The 9655-nt window shown below is 42.9% G+C and overlaps 1 protein-coding gene across 1 annotated transcript in view; it reads right to left on the reverse strand.

The window, feature by feature from the left end:
* The window catches only part of Ptn (pleiotrophin), a 95256-nt gene extending 91141 nt beyond the window's left edge, over window positions 1–4115 (reverse strand). The window contains exon 1 of the mRNA NM_008973.3: window positions 3830–4115. The gene's annotated coding sequence lies outside the window, so the exon portion shown is untranslated. The remainder of the gene's footprint in view (window positions 1–3829) is intronic.
* Window positions 4116–9655: the final 5540 nt, after the last annotated feature.

Raw genomic sequence — 9655 nt, forward strand, 5'->3', positions numbered from 1 at the left:
CTAGTAAGGAATCCCACAAGTTAACATAGCTTTCCAAACAAGTGTGTGAACAAAGGGGTAGAGGCATGTCTATTTGTGATTTGGTATTTACTAAGAGAACTTCTCAAGACCAGAACCAGTCAGTTACCAGGACTCACGTTGTTCAAGATTAATACCAAGCAGCCAATTTTTGTTGTTGTTATTATTATATTCGTGGACTTAAGAGTCTAAGAATTCTACTCTTAGGAATTCTATATTTTCTTTTTCTATTTGAGATGGGACTTTATCTAAATTCAGTATAGTAAAATTACTAAATGCAAACATCACTAGGAAAAAATAAACTTTATTGATCAAAATGTCTCAGGTATGAACTATTGATTATGTTATCCCTGCCTATCCTTAAGCCACAGGGAATTATGGTAAAGGTGAGCTGCCTGATCAAATTTTCAAGTGTTACCATAGTTGCAAGCCCTCAATGGTATTTGTTCTCAGCTACCCTTTTAAACATAGATACCTTACATTATCATAAAAGGCGTCTTATAGTTATTGATCTAGAAAGATTGTAATAGCAACATGCAAACTGCTATCTACAAGTCTGGCTTATAGTGCCAAGTAAAATATCACAACAAATGGTATCTTGGACAGGTCATAAACACCAAGAATGGAAAGACTTCCCAAAGAAAGGCCAAGATCCAAATTCTCCTCAAGCCAATTGATGGATAGAAAAAGCAGGACCAGTTCCCAAAGAAGTCCATATCCACATGTTCCTTTCCCATCACTCCCAGGGAGAAGGTGTGGCTTGTACCACAGGACACTAAAGCACTTCCATTTGTTCATGAAACTGGCATCCAGAGGAGAAAACACTTCCCACCCAGCTCAGCTTTCCTTTCAAAGCATGGGTCAGCAACAGTATATGGCTCTGCCCTGTTGGACAATCCAGTATAAACTAGCCTTCTGAGTAAGTAAGGAGCACTCACTCAGTGTGGAGCTCCCTTGCTGTTCCACTGTCCCGAGTAGTCTCAGTTGGGCCTTATCATCAGTACAAGAGTCAAGGACGTTTGACTCGTCACCATGCTGGCATATTTAGAACACAAGTGTCTGGGGAACTGCCATTTGTAACCTTACTTCTGACTGTAGCCTGTTGCTAGCATCACAGCATTTCATATAGCTCAGGCAAGCTCAGAGTGTTCCAGGGAATCACACGGAGGAATGACAGCATGGACGCCACGTGGGGTTGCTACTGAAATGAGAAATCAGAAATATCTCTAGGAGAAAATAAAAACTTAAAACTTAAAATGTTTGATAAAAACAAACTATTTGGGGGCCTTGTATTATTTTCAGTGACCAGGTTTTTATGAAATTGCAAACCAGATCATTGAATTGCAAGAAAAAAAATTACCCAATTAAAAAAAAAAAAAAGTCCGATCTTGCTTCAGACTGCTGTTTGTAAAGACTAAATAAGAAACATGAAAACCAACTGGAGGTGGTGACACAGACCTTTATTCCTGGCACAGGAGACGCAGAGGCAGGCAGATCTCTGTGAGTTGGAGACCAGCCTGGTCTACATCGTGAGTTCCAGTACAGCCAAGACTACATAGAGAAACTCTGTCTTGAACAATAATAATAAAATAAAAAAAGAAAGAAAGAAAGAAAGAGAGAGAGAGAGAGAGAGAGAGAGAAAGGAAGGAAGGAAGGAAGGAAGGAAGGAAGGAAGGAAGGAAGGAAGGAAGGAAAAGGAAGGAAGGAAACAATGAAAGATACAAAGAAAGAAAAAAAACCATAAAACTTTCACTAAACAGGTAAGATCAGGTCCCCAGTGTCCTAGAAAGGGGTTCTGAAATACAGACAATTAAATATTATATAATACATATAATACAATATGCAGTCAAATATATTCTATTCTCATCCCCTATGGGATATAATTTAGGGATCAGATGACTAAAACATCATGTTAACAGTAGGTCTGTCTCGCCCACAGCTCTACCCCTGAGAATATAAGTGTTTGTGCCTCAGACAAACACTTGAATCCACACTCTAAAGGGGCTACAGTTTACACACAGCTGGTGTGGGGTGTGGGAAAAGCATTGCACATACAAGCAGTCCACTCAGTGAGGAAGACCTGGGTCTATGAGCAGCAGGAGAAAGATTACCTTCTTCAAAAGACTTTAATTCTGATGAGAGAATTTTTAAAAGTTCCTTACAGTTCAAAAGCATGGTATTGGGGTTTTAAAATAAAATGATTTCATTTTGATAAGAAACAACCACTATTGGTGGTCTGAAATTACACAGGGCCCAAAGAGGAGTGGGAGGGCACCTGAGTTTCCCTTGAATTTAACTGGACTATAAGTGTTTCTAATGACTTGGCCTTGAAGGCACATAATTTACTTTAAAAGGGACATAATGAGTCTGGCAAACACCAGCCTTCTGTGCTGTGTTGGCTGACTTCTCTTTTGTTTCGCTCTCATTACCTTTTAATATTCTCACAGAACAATTCATTCCCAGATGATCAAAGGGCCCAAATGGGCTGGACCGTTTCATCAGCTCCACGTTTGCCTGGGATCGTGAAATTGCTCCATTATGTTGTTAGTTCAAAAGCTTTTCTTTGGTAGTTCCTGAAGTGCCTCCCAGGCCCTTCCTTCCAACACACACACACCACACACACACACACACACACACACACACACACACACACACACACACACACTTTTTAAACTATGCCTGGTAGTTTCAAGAGGAAAGATGCTGACCCACTAGAACTCTGTTACTTTGTTCTCCCCTGAAGTGTGCATTCCTTCTGTGAGGCACCCACTCTACTTCTGAAGTCTCGCTCTGCTCCTACAGCTCCAAAGTCCTTATTACTAAGGAGACAAGAACTAGTTAGCAATCTGTATGTGAGTTACATGTGTGCTCTTGTATTTATATGCCACATCAGATCCCATAGAAGTGTGTGTGTGTGTGTGTGTGTGTGCGTGTGTGTGTGCATGTGTGTGTGCGCATGCACACACACATATTTTAGAAGAGAGGAAAGGTTATGTTTTATGCACAAAAGAAGTGACTTTTCTTCTCAAAATATATTATGGAAACAACTGGAATATCACCTCAGAAATTCCGGGTGTCTGCCAAACTCGTCTTTACCACAACCCTGGCTTATTTGGATACAACTGAAAACGTAAGTGCTTCTATGCCAGTTGGCATCCCAACCAAGCAAAGGTAGACTCCAAAGTGTGCCTTTGAAACTTTGGACTGAACTGTTTCTAGAAGCGTTTCTGGGCTCGTGGGCAGGCTAGGGAGTGCAGGCTGCTCTGGCGGAGATGTTTCTCCATCAGCAGACACAGGAGGGGCAGGCTGCCAGGCATGTACCACACCTAGAGCGGGCAGCAATTGGCAGTTGGCAAGCTCTAGGGCAACCTGAGAAGTGGAGGTAGGAAATGAGACCTGTCTACTGATACACCCTTTCTTCTCTCTCATGCCTACTGGGCCAGACACACCCACCAAAGCTCCAGGTTTTACAAAGAGCACAAATGTGCCCTCTCCCGCGCTTTGCATGCTCTGGCAGGTAGCAGGAATTCGGTCCCCATGCACTCTCCACAGCCCAAAAGCTGCTTTCCTTCTTCCCATCCAAGCACATGCTAGGTTACTTAGCTCATTCCCCCCAAAATTTCCTTTCGGCTGTTTTGCCTTCTGGAGCAAGTCCGTTTTTAAAAGCAGTCCTATTTAGCGGACTCCAGGCAGCCTCTCTCCTGCTCCAACCCCCTCCACGTACTGCAGGCTACCAGAAAAGTGGCTTTGGGGGGTAGGCACACTGCACCAGAGACCCTTTGGAGAAAACCACAGGGTATCTTGCACTTACTTTGGCTTGCAGAGGTCCTCGCTGACTAGCTGGCTGCCTTTGTTGCAAAGTGCGGGCGAGGTTTCTGCAGACTCCAGGTATCGCTGGCTGATGCTCCTGCCTGGGCGGCTGCGCTCTGCTCTCCCCCCTTCTGGATGGATGACTCAGTGCTTTCTTTCTTCCCCTCTCTCCACTTTGGGTTTTCTTGTGCTCTGGGGCTTCCTTGGCGGGATATTTGGACGGGTAGGCGGGGAACCTGATCCTGCCTTCACTCAACTACACCCTGCCGGGGAGGGAAATAGAGAATGGGAGGGACGAGAGAGGGCAGAGAGAAGAAGCAGGCTGTGCGAGGGAGGAGGGGAGTGCTTTGCCCCCGAAATCTGATTGGGAAGCTTATGAAAAGCAGGCTACTCTGGGGGCAGTCTTTCCCCAAACGGATCTGTGTAGAAAGACCATGGGTTATAAGACCGTTTGTTCTTAGCACCCACCCAGCACCATATTTTTTGTACAAACTCCCAAGAACCATGTTTTTCTCCCCCTCCCATGGGTCCATAGCTCGGCTTATCAAGCTGGATATCTTAATTGGAAAATTGACAGCATTTTAAACTACAGTTTTGGTACAGCTTTAAACACACACACACACACACACACACACACACACACACACACACACACACACACACACACGATATTCTATTCGAGATTGGGGGAGCCATGTGCAAAGGCAGCTGTCCCTTGCTCTCCGCCCCTAAAGGCCTCCCTGCAGGGAGTCCCTGCTAACTTCAGCTGACAGTTGCAGCTCACCTCCAGTCACAAAGCTGCAAAGCAGTTTTTTCTGGGTTGTCACTAGGAGTGACAGATCTCTGAAATTTCCCAATTAAATGTCACTTTCCTTTAGGGAATTTTTCCATTCTTGGCTTCTTCGATGCCTTCGGGTCACATATTTTGTGGCATGCTCTTGGCAAAGAACACAGGGGGGTAATCAGTGTGGCTCAAGCTCTGGGGTTTGTAAGAATTAGAGTGGGCTTCCTGGCTTCCTGAGACCTTCCTCTCCTTTAACCAAGGAGAGCAAAGTGACAGTTTTGAGTCACACATAGAAACTGACCAGAAAAGATGGAGTAAAACCCCAATTTGCCCAAACACGGTCAAATTATAAAACTGGCTCCAATTTCTCACCAAAGATACATCTCTTCAACTCAACTTACAGATCCTATGGATTCCGTAGGGTGTTTTAAGCCCTCACATCTTAAGACCACTCCTTTCCTAAAATTACAGCCATTGGTTATGGCAAGTGGTTTTAAGGACTAGGAGTCTTCTATTGGCTGTTACCTGTACCAATGTCCAAGAGTAATCGAGGGACAAAGGTGACCCTGCAGGAGTAGAGCTTTTAGTCCACTAATCTTCGTTTCTGCCCCTCCCCCCACCCCGCCCTCCAACGAAAAAATGGACAGAAATTCACATTTACACCTGATCTGTATTCTTTACAGTCTCTTCTGCTAAACCACCTTTCCACACACAAATTGCACATGCCTTCCTCAAGACCAACTCCCAGGCTATGCACATCCCTGTTTGAAAGTTCATCTTTGCCATGAAACAGTCCATGTGAGTGTTCATCTGGTGTCACCTGTGTACATCATGAACTACTCATAAGCTTTCTTTACTGTGAGAAAAGTTCACCATTTCCTACAGTTCCACAGTGAGCTAAGAAGATGACAGAAAGACTTTCCTTTTTGCCCCTTAATTTTATCTTCATCTTTAGCATATTCCTACTGTCAGTTCAGTAGACCATGCCAGATTAATTATGGTGCTTGTTTCTGGTGTTGGTAAAGCAAGCATGAGAGTCTCATGATGTCAGTTCTATCTCATTTGCTGCTTCAACATATAACATTTTGATTAAAAAGGTATATGTAAAAATTAATTACATCTGTGGTTCTCAAGTGAGAGCAGTTTTATCCTCTAGGAGACAGTTGGTAATGTCTGGAGTCGTTTTCAGTTATCACCACTTGAGGGAAGATAGGACATATCCCGTCAGTCCTCTGGTGAATAGAATGCTACTTAAACATCCTATAGACACCTCTCTATGGCTCAGTGAATACAGTGCTTTCTATGTAAGTATAGGGCTGGAGTTTGAATCCCTAGGACTCACAAAACAACTTAGGCATGCTTGGTGGTCTATTTGTAAGCCTGTAATCCCAGCACTTGGGAAGCAGGATCAGGGGCTTCTTGGAAAACATTGATTAGCTAGTTTACCCAAATCAGTAAGCTCAAGTGATATCGTCTTCTAACCTCATGCACACATATACATACACACATGCATGGGTGTGGGTATGCACACATGTGAGCCTGCCTTAACATATGGACAATACTCACTCACACACAAATTAGTTCTCCCAAAATCTAAATAGGGTCAAGACTGAGAAGCACTGGTGACATTATTTTCCATGGTATTTTGAAAACATGGAAAACACAAAAAGAGTATTTCTTTTCATAAGTACAAATCTATAACAAGTCAATACGTTGCACTTTAAGTCAACAGAGTATTTTCGCTAACGCTTAAATAAAACACTATTAGCGCCTCCTGAGATGCCCTACTTCAAGTTCACAAGTCATAGGAATATTGATTCCAGATTTCTATTTATTTCTCTCACTTGTCTATTGTTGGTAAGCACTTAAGTATTTGACTGGATAGAACCCTGAAGAAAAATGTTAAAATATTGATGTGCAGAAAACGTATGTATGTTCTCCATTAACAAATTAAAATCAGGGACAAAATAATGTGGTTAGCGGCTTGAAAACATATGCTGTTGGGAGACATAAATTTCAGAGATTAAATTTTGAGTGGTGACCTAAAAATATGGAGGAAAGTGGTCATGTAAAAACCAAGAAGAGCTTCCAAGCAAAAAGGGTGCCAACTAGCCCAGCTGGAGAGTTAGCAGAAGGCTCAGCTCATGGGAGGCTACTTCCACTGTAAGCAACTGAACTTTACTCCAAATGGCACAGGTGCCACTGAGAAACGACAAACTCTGACTGGTTTCACAGGGTCCCTCAGCTGGGGTGCAGACTCAGCACAGGAGAGCAAGAATATACCCAGAGTCCCCAGTAGGAGGTTCTGTGATTCTTCCATGACTAAATTTCTCCTCCTGCCCTCCTGCTGGGAGAAACTAACTCCAAAAGCTCTTGCTCTTCAAAGCTCCCAACATTACTGGCTTCTCTGCCTTGCTCAGCCTCTGCAGGTGAAATGAATGACCCCTGGTACACACATTACCAGGCTAACATGCAATTAATGGGAGGTGATTTGAAACCAGGGAAACTGTTATGGCTTACAGTTGTTTGGAAAACGAGGCCACCAATCCCTCAGTGACAGATACCAGGAGGCAGCAGATTTCCTGGACATTCCGCTTGACCGAGGTGTTTGGATTCTCAGTTACCACTCTCCGCTTAACCCATCTCCCTGGAATGCAAAGGAAATTCATCAAGCTACCACAACTCGAAGGCAGTCCCAGGAACATGTCTAACGAAATATATTGTGTGGTTAGTTGCTTTTTGAATCCTGCCTCTTCTCTTTGCCAGCATTGTCTATCAGGCTAAGTGACCAAATAAGCAGATTGTATTCCTTAGACTTTCACCCTGTGAAAAATATCTGGAATTAACTACTTAAGAAAAATTTAGCCTATATGTTTCACATATTAAAATCATACCAGTCAGTCGCTGATTAATCTAAGTAGCTTGAGATAGCGCCCCCCAAGCCTTTTGGTCCTTCCTTACAGAAAACTGTAGACAATAGCTTCCAGACTGTCAAAGCAACACAGAAGAACAAGTGTCATCAGGGGTATCACTCAAACAGACAGAAAACATCAGGTCCAAAATACCCAGTGTGTGTGTGTGTGTGTGTGTGTGTGTGTGTGTGTGTGTGTGAATGTGCGTGTGTGTTGTCCTTATTGTGTGTTCTTGTCAGTGTGGACATATGAACACGTAATGTACAGCTATGCTTTCCTGTGAAGGTCCATGGACACTGCTGGGGCTTTGTCCTTGACTATGTTCCACCTTTAGTTTTAGAAACAAGTTCTCTCTCAACAAACCTGAAGCTTATCAGTTCACCCAGGCTCTCTGGCCAATGAGCTTCACAGATTCACCTTTCTCAGCTTACCCCATGCTGGGCTTACAGGACTGCACCACCACCACCCCAGCCTCAGTGTGGGCTCTAGGGGTTCAAGCTTGTGTCCTTGTGCTCTTGAGAAAGGCACTTTTCCAGCTGAGTCATCTCTCCAAGCCCCAGATCCCACATCATAAAACAACAAAATCCACAGAAGAACAATCCCATGAACATGGCTGTGACAGCTAAAGTCCATATCATCGTGTCAATGTAGGCAATTTATAAACCGTATAAAACTGTATAGCAAAGTTTGATTTCATGTCAAATTCAAATGCTTATCTCATCAGCATGGCCAAGTACCTGGCAAGAGCAACTTAAGTGAGAAGTTTATTTGGCCTATGGTTGGGAGATTTTAGTCCATCATGGTGGTGAAGGAAGGACCAAACAGCTCAGTGTGTGTCACCAGGAATGTGAGGCCACTGTCACTACATTTTATGGTCTGCAGAAAGCAGAAAACATTCTGGGTGCACCACTTTGTACTTTCGCACTTCATTCAAGGCCTGAGCGTTATAGTCAGAAAGGCCCCAGAAGTCTCCAAAACAACTAATGCTACTGCCATCGCCTTTGGTTACCTGTCATGACTACACAGCAAAATCCAAGTTACAGGGGAAAACACAGATCAGTGGTGTTACATAGTGCAGGATTATGTGTATGCTATATAATGGCTCACCACCATTTGTAACTCCAATGTCAGAGCATCAGATGCCTTCTTACATCTGTAGGTGTCACCAGTGCATCTGGTACATGGACATACATACAGGCAAAACACCCTTACATATTAAATACAAATAAATAAATCTTTTTTAAAAGTAACCAAGAAAAACAACAAAGTAATTCTGGAAGTATAAATAAATGTTCCCAGAATATATGTGTGACAAAATTATAACCTGGGATTTTCTTAAATATCTCATAAAACTCTCAATATCTCATAATCAGAAGTCAGTTGCCGGGCGTGGTGGCGCATGCCTTTAATCCCAGCACTCGGGACGTAGAGGCAGGAGGATTTCTGAGTTCGAGGCCAGCCTGTTCTACAGAGTGAGTTCCAGGACAGCCAGGGCTATACAGAGAAACCTTGTCTTGAAAAACCAAAAGAAGAAGAAGAAGGGGAGAGAAGGAGGAAGGGGGAGAGGAGGAGGGGGAGGAGGGGGAGGAAGAAGAGGAGGAAGAAGAGGAAGGAGGAGACAATCAATGCTCTGAAAACTGGGCAAATGATTTGGACAACCTTAAGGGAGAATAGATAAATGCCCATAAGTACCTGAAAAATATCTAATTATATTTGATCCATCTCAGAAATGCAAACTAAAACTCTAATGAGCTTTTAACTGCACTTACCAGCAAAGAACTACCATTTAAAGACTGCCAACCCTAAAAAAACAACACAACCACTCTGAGAGACAGTATGGCAGCTTCTTATAAATTAAGTATGAATCTAGCATATAGTCAGGCTTTAACATTAGACTTTTCATTGTTAGGTAGCCGCTCAAGAGAAAAATATGTCATACAGAAAGATTTGTGCATAAATGTCCATAGCATCTTTATTCATCATAGCTCAAAACAAGAGGCAGATGATGTATCATTAAAATGTCGTACAGCTATTGAATATTATTCCACAATAAACAACAGCTAGCAATGCAACAAAGTGAATTAATTTTAAAAGCATAATGAATGAGAAGAATTTCAACACTTAGCACATG

Source organism: Mus musculus, chromosome 6 (genome assembly GCF_000001635.26).
Source record: "Mus musculus strain C57BL/6J chromosome 6, GRCm38.p6 C57BL/6J".
NCBI classification, from domain to species: Eukaryota; Metazoa; Chordata; class Mammalia; order Rodentia; family Muridae; genus Mus; species Mus musculus.